Raw genomic sequence first — 12363 nt, forward strand, 5'->3', positions numbered from 1 at the left:
AAAGGGTATACAAGTAACATGTTGGCTATCATAATACATGTTGTTTTCTATATCCTGCAGCTTCCTTTCGGTTTAAAGTGCACATTCTCAAATTTCTATTTATTTTCAGCGAACCCTCCATGGAAAGATATTTATTGTGGCTCGTTCAGATATGTAGATAACATTAGCTAATTGCATGCTTACATCAGCATGCTTATGGACAGCTTGCTTTTTTTTGAGTGAAAGAGCGCTTACAATAGCTGGGGAAACCCGAGAAATTATGTTCGATTACAAGCTCCCTTTTGACTAGGAAAGAGACACCGTAAGACCTGGCATGCTTTGCAAGAGCATCATCACATCTATTAGAATCTCTTTTGACTAGGAAAATCGTATGATCCTGGAAGGCCTTCAGGGTCTTCTTGGCTTCCTCATACATGTTCGAGTGTTTTGATCTATCAGGTTCTTGCTAGCGAAGATTCTTTGCCGCAGCCGAGCAGTCAAGCTCCAGGACAATTTTTGTGTGCCCTAGGTTGGTTGCAATCTTGATACCATCAAGTGAAGATTTAGCCTCCGCCTCCTCTGATTCCCGCTTATGGACAACTTGCTATTCCTTAGTTTTCTTTGCCTAAATCAATGGAATTTATACAAGTATTGTTGTATGTCATGCAAACTAGAAGTTGGATGACTTCATTTGGGCCAGCTCTGCAAACTCAGATATTAGTGTATTAATAATACTTACACTTGAGGTGCATATGCAATACATTGTCCTAAATATGTATAGGGATGGTATGATCGGACATCCCTTCCCTTCTTTTTCTCGTGACTAAATTTGACTGAACTTCTGTTGATCATTTAAGATTACTTCAATCTTTCTGGGGTTTTATTTATTTTAATGAAACATACTGTTGTTCACTGCTTTACCAAACAATGATTGCATGGGTTCTCTCTTTTTTAGTTCATATGTGCCAAACTTCAGTTCTTGTTCTAGTATAACTTTCAGACAAAATGGTTCCACTGTTATTTACTCTAATACCGTTTTGTCTTTTGATATAGGGGATTCCAGAGCAAGCAGAGCCCCTTTTGCATCCCATGAACCTTCTGCAAGTGGCCAATAAACTGACCCAGTTCAGGCTCCACAGTAAGCTGTAGTTCCCTCCATCAGGACCCGGTGCTAATCCCTTGGACCTATTTCCTCAGGTTCTCTCTCTTCTCCCTCCCTCAATGGCTCTCTCCGTGACACGGCCCAATCTTTAAATTATGTCCAATTTGATCCGCATGACTTACTTAGGCACAGAGCCGCCCTTGTCATACCATTGTACTTGGTTGTTTATATGCAGCTTGAACAAGTGGGGCTTGAATCACAACCTGGTTCTAGAGGTTTTCTTTGCGTGCAAGAAGGACGAGCAGCTGGCTGCAAACTATCTCCTGCACCACATGAATGAATTCGATGATCAAGCGGAAGAACCGCTGCAATAATTTGTTAGTTATAGATGACAAAAGTTACGAGTCCCACGAAAATGCGATGATCAATCCCATTTGGAAGTTTGGAGCAGTGGTGTTTCTGAAAGCTGAATGAATTGCTCCATTTTAGTACTCTGGGCTTGAGGAATACTTTTCTGTTTCTCTCATTGTTGTTCTCTTATATTTTTGAATTTTATGCTTAGTAGATACTCAAGCTGACACTTTGAGACTATAAGAGGGTCTTAAAGTTATAGTACTTGTTTTACCTGTAGAGGTGAATGTGCTTCTTGCCCAGTGTTATCTCCTGCTCTTGCCTGTCGCAGTAAGTTTTGAGTTGAAACACAATGCAATTCGAGCCTTTTGAACTGATCCCATCGAAGCCGGAAAATGCTAAAGAGATGGGACGATGAATGTATATATGATAAAGAGATGCAAAGAGTTAAGCTTTCAAGATTGAACGAATGAGGCAAGTACACTATAATTGTCTTACTTTTGACACTTATATTTAGTGTATTTCTCTAATTTGTTGTTGTGTTTAATCTGCATGATATTGTGTTCTTTTGCTCCTCATCCTCAACTCATAATTCTTCCCTTATTCACTATTTATTTAATGCTTGCTTATTTTCATTGTTTACAAATATATACAAAATAAAACATAGGTACAACCTTCACGGGGTCGTGCGTCAAGGCGCACATCAAAATCTAGTACAGCTAGGGACTGGGTGGTCAATGGGAGGAAAAAGTGCAGCCAGGAGGAAACTGGACCAGCCGGTGGCAAAGGAACCGGGCAATGCAGCCCCACGTCCCGATACGGACATCAGGAAATAGTGGAAAGAGGGCAGTCAAACTGGGCATTTCAGAGCATCTCCACCGGTGCCCCAAAATAAGCGTCGGCATGGGTGCCGGCACTGGCGTAAGGGGGAGGTGCTGGCACATCCTCTATTTGAGGGTGATGTTTCCACATCGGCGTCCCTGAACAGCCTGCTCGATAGGATTTTTAAAGACAAACTAAACATTTATTTATAGTTTCATTTTCATGTCATTCAGGATCGAGGAATGAATAATGTTTTAGGGCAAATCTGAGTAAACATTATTCACTCCTCAATCTCGGATGATATGTGAAACTTGCTCCATCTCTAGCCTACTACTTACTAGCCACCCGGCTCTATGGAGGTGGACGATCGATTGTTGCTCTCTCTGCTGCTTCTCCGTCGTCGATCCCCCGCTGCTCTCTCCTCCACGAACATCAAGTAGGCCGCTCTATCTGCGGCCGCCGCCTCCTGACGCCACAGCTGCTCTAGCTCCTCCCGCCGCCGACGGTGATCCACCTCCTGCCTCCATAGCCGCAGTTGCATCTCCGCCAAGCTGCTCCCACCTCTGCTATCGGCGTACCTCCCACCAGTGTTGCCGCTCCGCATCCCGGTGACGCCACCCCGCCTCTAGCATTTGCTGCTCGTCCGCGGCAAATGCTTATACGGTCGTCGCTAGCGCCGCCTCCTCCCACACCTCGTACTCTGCGAGCTGCGGGTCCTCCACCACGACTTCTACGGCTGTCTCTATCGCCGCCTCCTCCCACGTATCTAACATTTGTGGTTTCGATTTTTTCACTACTGAAATGAGAGGTGGGGAAGGAGGGATAATATAGACCGGCGGCGAGGCGGGAAACCTCCCGCGCGGCGTCGTGGCAGGTGAATTTCCCGCCTGGCATCGTGGTGGGAAATCTCCCGCGCGGCACCCTGTCGTCACTGACATGCGACTCCCATACCCAAAAAATTTGGTCTCGCGAGGCGCCGACGCGCCCGATTCGCGCCCTTCGCGAAGGGCCCGACACGGGGTTGCCGACGCTTCTATTGGACTCGAAAAAACGCTGGTGTTTTTTGGGGCGCGTTGGTGTGAGCCCGTCAGCGTTTTTTGGACGCGCATCGGTGTGAGCCTATTTTCAATACCGGCCCCCAAAATGCTATCGGGATGCCGGGGGAAATGCTCGGACTGTCAAACCGAAGCCCAAAGTCTTACATGGACAGGAATATGCCACGTCACCTAGAACAGATTTTATATAGGGGATAGCTAGAAAATATGCTTATCCGTTGTAACGGGTTGATTTTTATTTGACGTGAAGCAGTCCTAGTGTAGCTTTTACTACGTAGAATACTCTACCCAAAATCAAATGATGCATGTAACCTTAACGCGTGGGCAACATAATCCGTTTCTGATTGGGTTGTAGATTCTTCCTATTTCTGGTTCCGTGCCCTTCTTCACTTGTCAGTGTATTTAGCTGTATATTTTGTTTGTATCTCTCTTTTAAACAATGTTTAAACCCTGGTCCAGAGGTAATGAATGCTTGCAGCTCGCTAGTACACGATGGACGAATCTTTTCCTGTATGTTCATTGCTCGCCCCAACTGTCGCCTTGTCTAACTCCGACTGCACACTCTCAAATTCACCATCCCCATCCGCCTTCAGTATAACAAACAATCAAATCGGGTTTTCTCTCTCACTAATTTTGTTGCCCTACATTGATTTTTCACCGCGAGGAGCAGCTGAAAGATGCGACACCTGCGAACGTTGTCCATGTCCCCGTGGCGAGGGCTCCGGCGGGTGCTGAACCGCATGCTATGGTAACTGCTTTTCCTACTAGATCTCAGGGCATCTCCAAACCCGGGACCCAAACGGACGCGCTGGGCAGTTTATTTTGGGCCATTTAGGTGGCTGCGCAGACATTCGAATAGCGCCACGCGTCCGCGTGTCCGTTTGGGTCGCACGCCGCGTCCAACGCGGCGATCCAAAAAGCCGCCACGTGGTTCGTCTTCCATGGCAGGTCTCGATGGGACAATAATGGCGGGCGGGAAAACGCACGGGAAAGTTCCCGCGCGCGCGAAAAGGCCATGGCCGCGCGCTCGCGCGCCAAGTTTTCCGCCAAGGCCGCCGGCTATAAAAAGACGGCGCCGGCCTCACAGACCTTCACAGCTTCTCCGTCGTCCTCTCCCCCTCTTCCTTCTCCGATGCCCTACACCTCCATCGCCATGCCGCGCACCCTGCAGGCCATGTGGGCCAAGCTATCCCTCACCTGCAAGTGGGTCTACAAGATCAAGACTCGCTCCGATGGTTCTCTTGAGCGCTACAAGGCTCGACTTGTCGCTCGTGGCTTTCAGCAGGAGCATGGCCGTGACTATGATGAGACCTTCGCTCCAGTGGCTCACATGACCACTGTTCGTACTCTTCTTGCCGTTGCTTCTGTTCGTCACTGGTCTGTCTGTCAGCTTGATGTGCCGAATGCTTTTCTTAACGGTGAGTTGAGTGAGGAGGTATACATGCAGCCACCTCCTGGGTACTCTGTTCCCGATGGCATGGCCTGTCGTCTCCGACGCTCTCTCTATAGCCTTAAGCAAGCCCCTCGCGCCTGGTCTCAGCGTTTTTCCTCTGTGGTCACCGCTGCTGGTTTCTGTAGGGATTCGTTGCATAGAAAACAAAATATTTCCTACCGCGAGAACACAATCCAAGCCAAGATGCAATCTAGAAGACGGTAGCAACGAGGAGATGATCGAGACTCACCCTTGAAGATTTCCAAAGCCTACAAGATGAGGCTCTTGTTGCTGCGGTAGACGATCACTTGCCGCTTGCAAAAGCGCGTAGAAGATCTTGATCACGGTGCCACGAACGGGCAGCACCTCCGTACTCGGTCACACGTTCGGTGTTGATGAAGACGACGTCCTTCTCCCCGTTCCAGCGGGCAGCGGAAGTAGTAGCTCCTCCTTGAATCCGGAAGCACGACGGCGTGGTGGCGGTGGTGATGGAAAACTCCGGCGGAGCTTCGCTAAGCGTTGCGGGAGAGGTGGAGGAGGTGGGGCGGCTAGGGTTTGGGAGAGGGGGGCTCCGGCCACTATGGGGTGCGGCCACCTTGTGGTGTTTTGGGTGGCCGGCCCCCTCCCCTTGGCCCCTCATTATATAGGTGGAAGCCCCAAGTGTTGGACTACAAGTTTTCGAATAAGACCCCAACCCAAAACCTTCCATGTAGTAGGGAAACCTACCCAAGGTGGGAATCCCACTTGGGGTAGGATTCCCCCTTCCATGTGTGTGTGTGGGGGGGGGTGGCCGGCCCCCTTTGGTGGAGTCCACCTTGGACTCCACCCTCTAGGGTTGGCCGGCCATGGGTTGTGGAGTCCCTTCGAGACTCCGCCTTCCAATTTGATTTCTTCCGGACTTTTCTAGAACCTTCTAGAACCTTCCATAAAATCTTCCGGATCATTTTAAATCTATAAAATGACTTCCTATATATGAATCTTATTCTCCGGACCATTCCGGAACTCCTCGTGATGTCCAGGATCCCATCCGAGACTTCGAACAATACTTCGAACTCCATTCCATATTCAAGTCTACCATTTCAACATCAAACCTTAAGTGTGTCACCCTACGGTTCGCGTACTATGTGGACATGGTTGAGTACTCTCTCCGACCAATAACCAATAGCGGGATCTAGAGATCCATAATGGCTCCCACATATTCAACGATGACTTTAGTGATCGAATGAACCATTCACATATAATACCAATTCCCTTTGTCACGCGATATTTTACTTGTCCGAGGTTTGATCATCGGTATCACTCTATACCTTGTTCAACCTCGTCTCCTGACAAGTACTCTTTACTCGTACCGTGGTATGTGGTCTCTTATGAACTTATTCATATGCTTGCAAGACATTAGACGACATTCCACCGAGAGGGCCTAGAGTATATCTATCCATCATCGGGATGGACAAATCCCACTGTTGATCCATATGCCTCAACTCATACTTTCCGGATACTTAATCCCACCTTTATAACCACCCATTTACGCAAGTGGCGTTTGATGTAATCAAAGTACCTTTCCGGTATAAGTGATTTACATGATCTCATGGTCATAAGGACTAGGTAACTGTGTATCGAAAGCTTATAGCAAATAACTTAATGACGTGATCTTATGCTACGCTTAATTGGGTGTGTCCATTGCATCATTCATACAATGATATAACCTTGTTATTAATAACATCCAATGTTCATGATTATGAAACTAATCATCCATTAATCAACAAGCTAGTTAAGAGGCATACTAGGGACTCTTTGTTGTTTACATATCACACATGTATCAATGTTTCGGTTAATACAATTATAGCATGGTATATAAACATTCATCATAAACATAAAGATATATAATAACCACTTTTATTATTGCCTCTTGGGCATATCTCCAACAAGTCTCCCACTTGCACTAGAGTCAATAATCTAGATTACATTGTAAGGAACCTAACACCCATGGCATTCTGGTGTTGGTCATGCTTTGCCCTTGGGAGAGCTTTAGTCAACGGATCTGCTACATTCAGATCAGTGTGTAGTTTGCAAATCTTTACTTCTCCATCTTCGATGTACTCGCGAATCGAGTGATAACGCAGCTTGATATGCTTCAGCCTCTTGTGTGACCTTGGTTCTTGTGCATTGGCGATGGCACCCATGTTGTCACAGTAGATGACTAGTGGGTCCAATGCACTAGAACCACACCGAGCTCTACAATGAACCTCTTCATCCATACCGCTTCTGATGAAGCCTCTGAAGCCGCTATGTACTCTGATTCTGTTGAAGATTTCGCCACCGTGCACTGCTTCGAGCTTGCCCGACCTATCTGCAAGCACCATTCAATATAAACACGTACCCGGACCGTGACTTAGAGTCATCGTGGATCGTTGTTCCAACTTGCATCGGTGTAACTTGTTACAACGAGCTCTTGGTCACCTCCATAACAAAGAAACATATCCTTAGTTCTTTTCAAGTACTTTAGGATATTCTTGACCGCTGTCCGAGTGTTCCATTCCCGGATCACTTTGATATCTGCTAGTCAAACTAACAGCATGTGCTATATCCGGTCTAGTACATAGCATGGCATACATAATAGAGCCTACTGCCGAGGCATAGGGGATCTGACTCATCCTTTCTCTTTGTTGTACCGTAGCCGGTCCTTGAGTCTTACTCAAGACCTTGCCTGGTAACATAGGTAAGAACCCTTTCTTACTTTCGTCCATTCTAAACTTCTTTAGAATCTTGTCCAGGTATGTACTATGTGATAGCCCTATTAGGCGTCTTGATCTATCTCTATAAATCTTGATGCCTAATATATACGATGCTTCACCAAGGTCTTTCATTGAAAAACTGTTATTCAAATAACCTTTTACACTGCTTAATAGTTCTATATCATTCCCAATAAATAATATGTCATCTACATATAATATCAGGAATGCTACAGAGCTCCCACTCACTTTCTTGTAAATACATGCCTCTCCATGACACTGTATAAACCCGAAGTCTTTGATCACCTTATCAAAGCGTCGGTTCCAACTTCTCGATGCTTGCTTCAGTCCATAGATTGAACGCTGAAGTTTGCATACTTTGTCAGCATTTTTAGGATCGACAAAACCTTTGGTTGTACCATATACAACTCTTCCTCAATGTCTCCATTAAGGAACGCCGTTTTGACATCCATCTGCCAAATCTCATAATTGAAAAATGCAGCTATTGCTAACAAAATTCTCACAGATTTTAGCTTCGCTACAGGTGAGAAAGTCTCATCGTAGTCAACTCCTTGAATTTGTCGGAAACCCTTTGCGACAAGTCGAGCTTTATAGACAGTAATATTACCATCAGCATCTGTTTTTCTCTTGAAGATCCATTTATTCTCGACAGCCTTGCGGCTATCGGGTAAGTCTACCAAAGTCCACACTTTGTTATCATACATGGATCCCATTTCGGATTTCATGGATTCTTGCCATTTGTTGGAATCTGGGCTCATCATCGCTTCTTCATACGTCGCAGGGTCTTCATCATTGTTGTCCACAATCATGACATTTAGACAAGGATCATACCAATCAGGAGTGGCACGTTCCCTTGTCGATCTGCGAGGTTCAGTAGTTTTCTCGTTCGAAGTTTCATGATCATTATCATTAGCTTCCTCTGTTGCCGGTGTAGACGGCACGGGAACAGTTTCCGGTACTGCGCTGCTCTGATCAATGAGTAAAGATTCATCAATCTCATCGAGTTCTACTTTTCTTTCAGTCACTTCTTTAGTGAGAAATTCTTTCTCAAGAAAGGTTCCGTTCTTAGCAACAAAGATTTTGCCTTCGGATCTGTGATAGAAAGTGTACCCTATAGTTTCCTTAGGGTATCCTATGAAGACGCATTTCTCCGCTTTGGGTTCTAGCTTGTCCGGTTGTAACTTCTTTACATAGGCTTCGCAACCCCAAACTTTAAGGAACGACTGACTTAGGTTTCTTATTAAACCATAATTCATACGGTGTCGTTTCAACGGATTTTGATGGTGCTCTATTTAAAGTGAATGCGGCTGTCTCTAATGCATAACTCCAAAAAGATAACGGCAAATCAGTAAGAGACATCATAGAATGAACCATATCTAAGAGAGTTCGATTACGACGTTCGAACACACCGTTTCGTTGAGGTGTTCCCGGCGGTGTCAATTGTGAAAGTATTCCGCATTTCTTTAAATGCATGCCAAACTCATAACTCAGATATTCACCTCCGCGATCAGATCGTAGAAATTTAATCTTCTTGTTACGTTGATTTTCTACTTCACTTTGGAATTCCTTAAACTTCTCGAAAGTTTCAGATTTATGTTTCATGAAATAGATAGACCCATATCTACTCAGATCATCTGTGAAGGTTAGAACATAACGATAACCACCGCGCGATGCTACACTCATTGGTCCGCACACATCGGTATGTATGATTTCCAATAAGTCAGTAGCTCGTTCCATCATACCAGAAAATGGAGTCTTAGTCATTTTTCCCATTAGACATGCTTCGCATCTATCAAGTGACTCAAAGTCAAGTGATTCAAGTAATCCATCGGTATGGAGTTTCTTCATGCGTTTCACTCCAATATGACCAAGACGACAGTGCCACATATAAGTAGAATTATCATTCAATTTAATTCGCTTAGCATCAATCACTACAAGAAAAGTTGCCATGGCCGACGAAGTTGAAGTCGCGCCGTGGTTGCTGGTGTACCATGGCCGACGATTTTGGTCCCTCCGTGGTGCATGTCAAAACTTTTTTTTTCTCGTTTTTGAGGCCACCTAGCCCGACGAAAGCGGCCAAAACGTCGCGTATGGTGGCCCGGGACGTGGTGCATCGCGAATTCTCGGGTTCGCCGGCCGAGTCAACGCAAATCCGCACCGCCGAGGGATGTAGGGCCCGGATGGCAGCCTCTCCGGCATTGTTTTTTTCTCGATCGCGCCATCTCGTTCAACGTTCTCCGATCGAGCCGTTTACGATGCAGGATCATGGGTCCCGCATGTCATCCTCTATGAACCAAAATTCTTTCTATTCTTGGATTTTTTTGACCCCCGATTTCTCGGCTACTTCCTTTTTCTTTTGATCCCTTGCCGCCTTGGAAACGTTGAGACCGCTGTCGCTAAATGGGACCCGCATGTCATCCTCTATGTGCAATCAACTTTCTTTTCTTGGAGTTTTTTTTGGCACCTCAAATTTGGTCACTTGCCTTTTTCTTTCGATCCCCTGCCGCATCTCAAACGGTGATACCGCTGTCGCTAACTGGGATCCGCATGTCATCCTCTATGCACTATAAAACTTTCTTTTCTTGAATTATTTTTGGCACCTCATATTTGGTCACTTACCTTTTTCTTTCGATCCCCTGCCGCCTCTCAAACGGTGATACCGCTGCTGCTAAATGGGACCCACATGTCATCCTCTATGTACTATAAAACTTTCTTTTCTTGGAGTTTTTTTTTGGCACCTCATATTTGGTCACTTGCCTTTTTCTTTCGATCCCCCGCCGCCTCTCAAACGGTGATACCGCCGTCGCTAACCGGGACCCGCATGTCATCCTCTATGTACTATAAAACTTTCTTTTCTTGAATTATTTTTGGCACCTCATATTTGGTCACTTACCTTTTTCTTTCAATCTCATGCCACGTTTGAAACGTTGAGGAACCTGCAGGCTCATGGGACCCGCATGTCATCCTCTATGTACTATAAAAGTTCATTTTCTTGGTTTTTTTTCACCCTCTGATTTTTGGCAATTTCTTTTTTCTTTTGATCCCCTGCCGCCTCTCAAACGGTGATACCGCTGCTGCTAAATGGGACCCGCATGTCATCCTCTATGTACTATAAAACTTTCTTTTCTTCAATTATTTTTGGCTCCTCATATTTGGTCACTTGCCTTTTTCTTTCGATCTCATGCCACGTTTGAAACGTTGAGGAACCTGCCGGCTCATGGGACCCGCATGTCATCCTCTATGTGCTATAAAAGTTTCCTTTGTTGGATTTTTTTTCACCCGCTGATTTTTGGCTTACCTTTTTCTTTTGATCCCCTGCCCACTTTGAAACGTCGAGTAAGCCGCCGGCTCAAGGGACCCGCATGTCATCCTCTATGTACTATAAAACTTTCTTTTCTTGAATTATTTTTGGCTCCTCATATTTGGTCACTTGCCTTTTTCTTTCGATCTCATGCCACGTTTGAAACGTTGAGGAACCCGCTCGGCTCATGGGACCCGCATGTCATCCTCTATGTGCTATAAAAGTTTATTTTCTTTAATTTTTTTTTCACCCTCTGATTTTTGGCTATTTCCTTTTTCTTTTGATCCCCTGCCGCCTTGGAAACGTTGGGTAAGCTGCTGACTCATGGGACCCGCATGTCATCCTCTATGTACAATCAACTTTCTTTTTCTTTTGATCTCAAGCCGCATTTGAAACGTTGAGACCGCCGTTGCTAAATGGGACCCGCATGTCATCCTCTACGTACAATAAAGTTTCTTTTCTTGGATTATCTTTGGCTCCTGATATTTTGTCACTTGCCTTTTTCTTTCGATCTCATGCCGCCTTTGAAACGTTGAGTAAGCTTCTGGCTCATGGGTCCCGCATGTCATCCTCTACGAACAATAAAAGTTTCCTTTCTTGGAGTTATTTTTTACCCCTAATTTCTGGCTATTTGCCTTTTTCTTTTGATCTCCTGCCCCCCTCGAAACGATGAGGACGTCGTTGGCAGTGTCGGTCACACATGTCATCCTCTATGAACAATAAAAGTTTCCTTTGATGGATTTATTTTGAACCCCTAATTAATTTCTCGGATATTTCCCCGCCGCCTTGGAATCGTTGAGGATGCTCGCTGCCTCATGGGTCCCGCATGTCATCCTCTCGTAACGGTAAATGTTTATTTTCTTGGATTTTGTTGACCAAACGATTTTTGGCTTATTTTTCTTTCGATCACCTGCAGCCTTTAAAACGTTGAGGACGCTGCTGGCTCACGGGTCCCACATGTCAACCTCTATGAACAATAAACGCTGAGGCTGCTGCTGCCTCATGGGTCCCGCATGTCATTGATACGTCTCCAACGTATCGATAATTTCTTGTGTTCCATACCACATTATTGATGTTATCTACATGTTTTATGCACACTTTATATCATATTCGTGCATTTTCTGGAACTAACCTATTAACAAGATGCCGAAGTGCCAGTTGCTGTTTTCTGCTGTTTTTGGTTTCAGTAAATCCTAGTAAAGAAATATTCTCGGAATTGGACGAAATAAAAGCCCGGAGGCCTATTTTCTCACGAAGCTTCCGGAAGTCCGAAGGAGAGACGAAGAGGGGCCACGGGGGAGCCAAACCCTAGGGCGGCGCGGCCCCCCTGGCCGCGCCGGCCTGTGGTGTGGGCCCCCCGTGCCGCCTCTTGACTTGCCCTTCCGCCTACAAATAGCCTCCGTGACGAAACCCCCGCACCGAGAGCCACGATACGGAAAACATTACCGAGACGCCGTCGCCGCCGATCCCATCTCGGGGATCCTGGAGATCGCCTCCGGCACCCTCGCCGGAGAGGGGAATCATCTCCCGGAGGACTCTACACCGCCATGGTCGCCTCCGGAGTGATG

At 45.9% G+C, this 12363-nt stretch overlaps 1 long non-coding RNA gene across 1 annotated transcript; it reads left to right on the forward strand.

Annotated features, from left to right (window-relative positions):
• Nucleotides 1–313: 313 nt before the first annotated feature.
• LOC124654659 lies at nucleotides 314–1711 on the forward strand. The gene is made up of 3 exons (XR_006988412.1): nucleotides 314–508; nucleotides 1033–1176; nucleotides 1317–1711. It is a non-coding gene; the product is annotated as an uncharacterized LOC124654659 (long non-coding RNA).
• Nucleotides 1712–12363: the final 10652 nt, after the last annotated feature.

The sequence above is a fragment of the Lolium rigidum genome, chromosome 5 (assembly GCF_022539505.1).
Source record: "Lolium rigidum isolate FL_2022 chromosome 5, APGP_CSIRO_Lrig_0.1, whole genome shotgun sequence".
Classification (NCBI taxonomy): Eukaryota; Viridiplantae; Streptophyta; class Magnoliopsida; order Poales; family Poaceae; genus Lolium; species Lolium rigidum.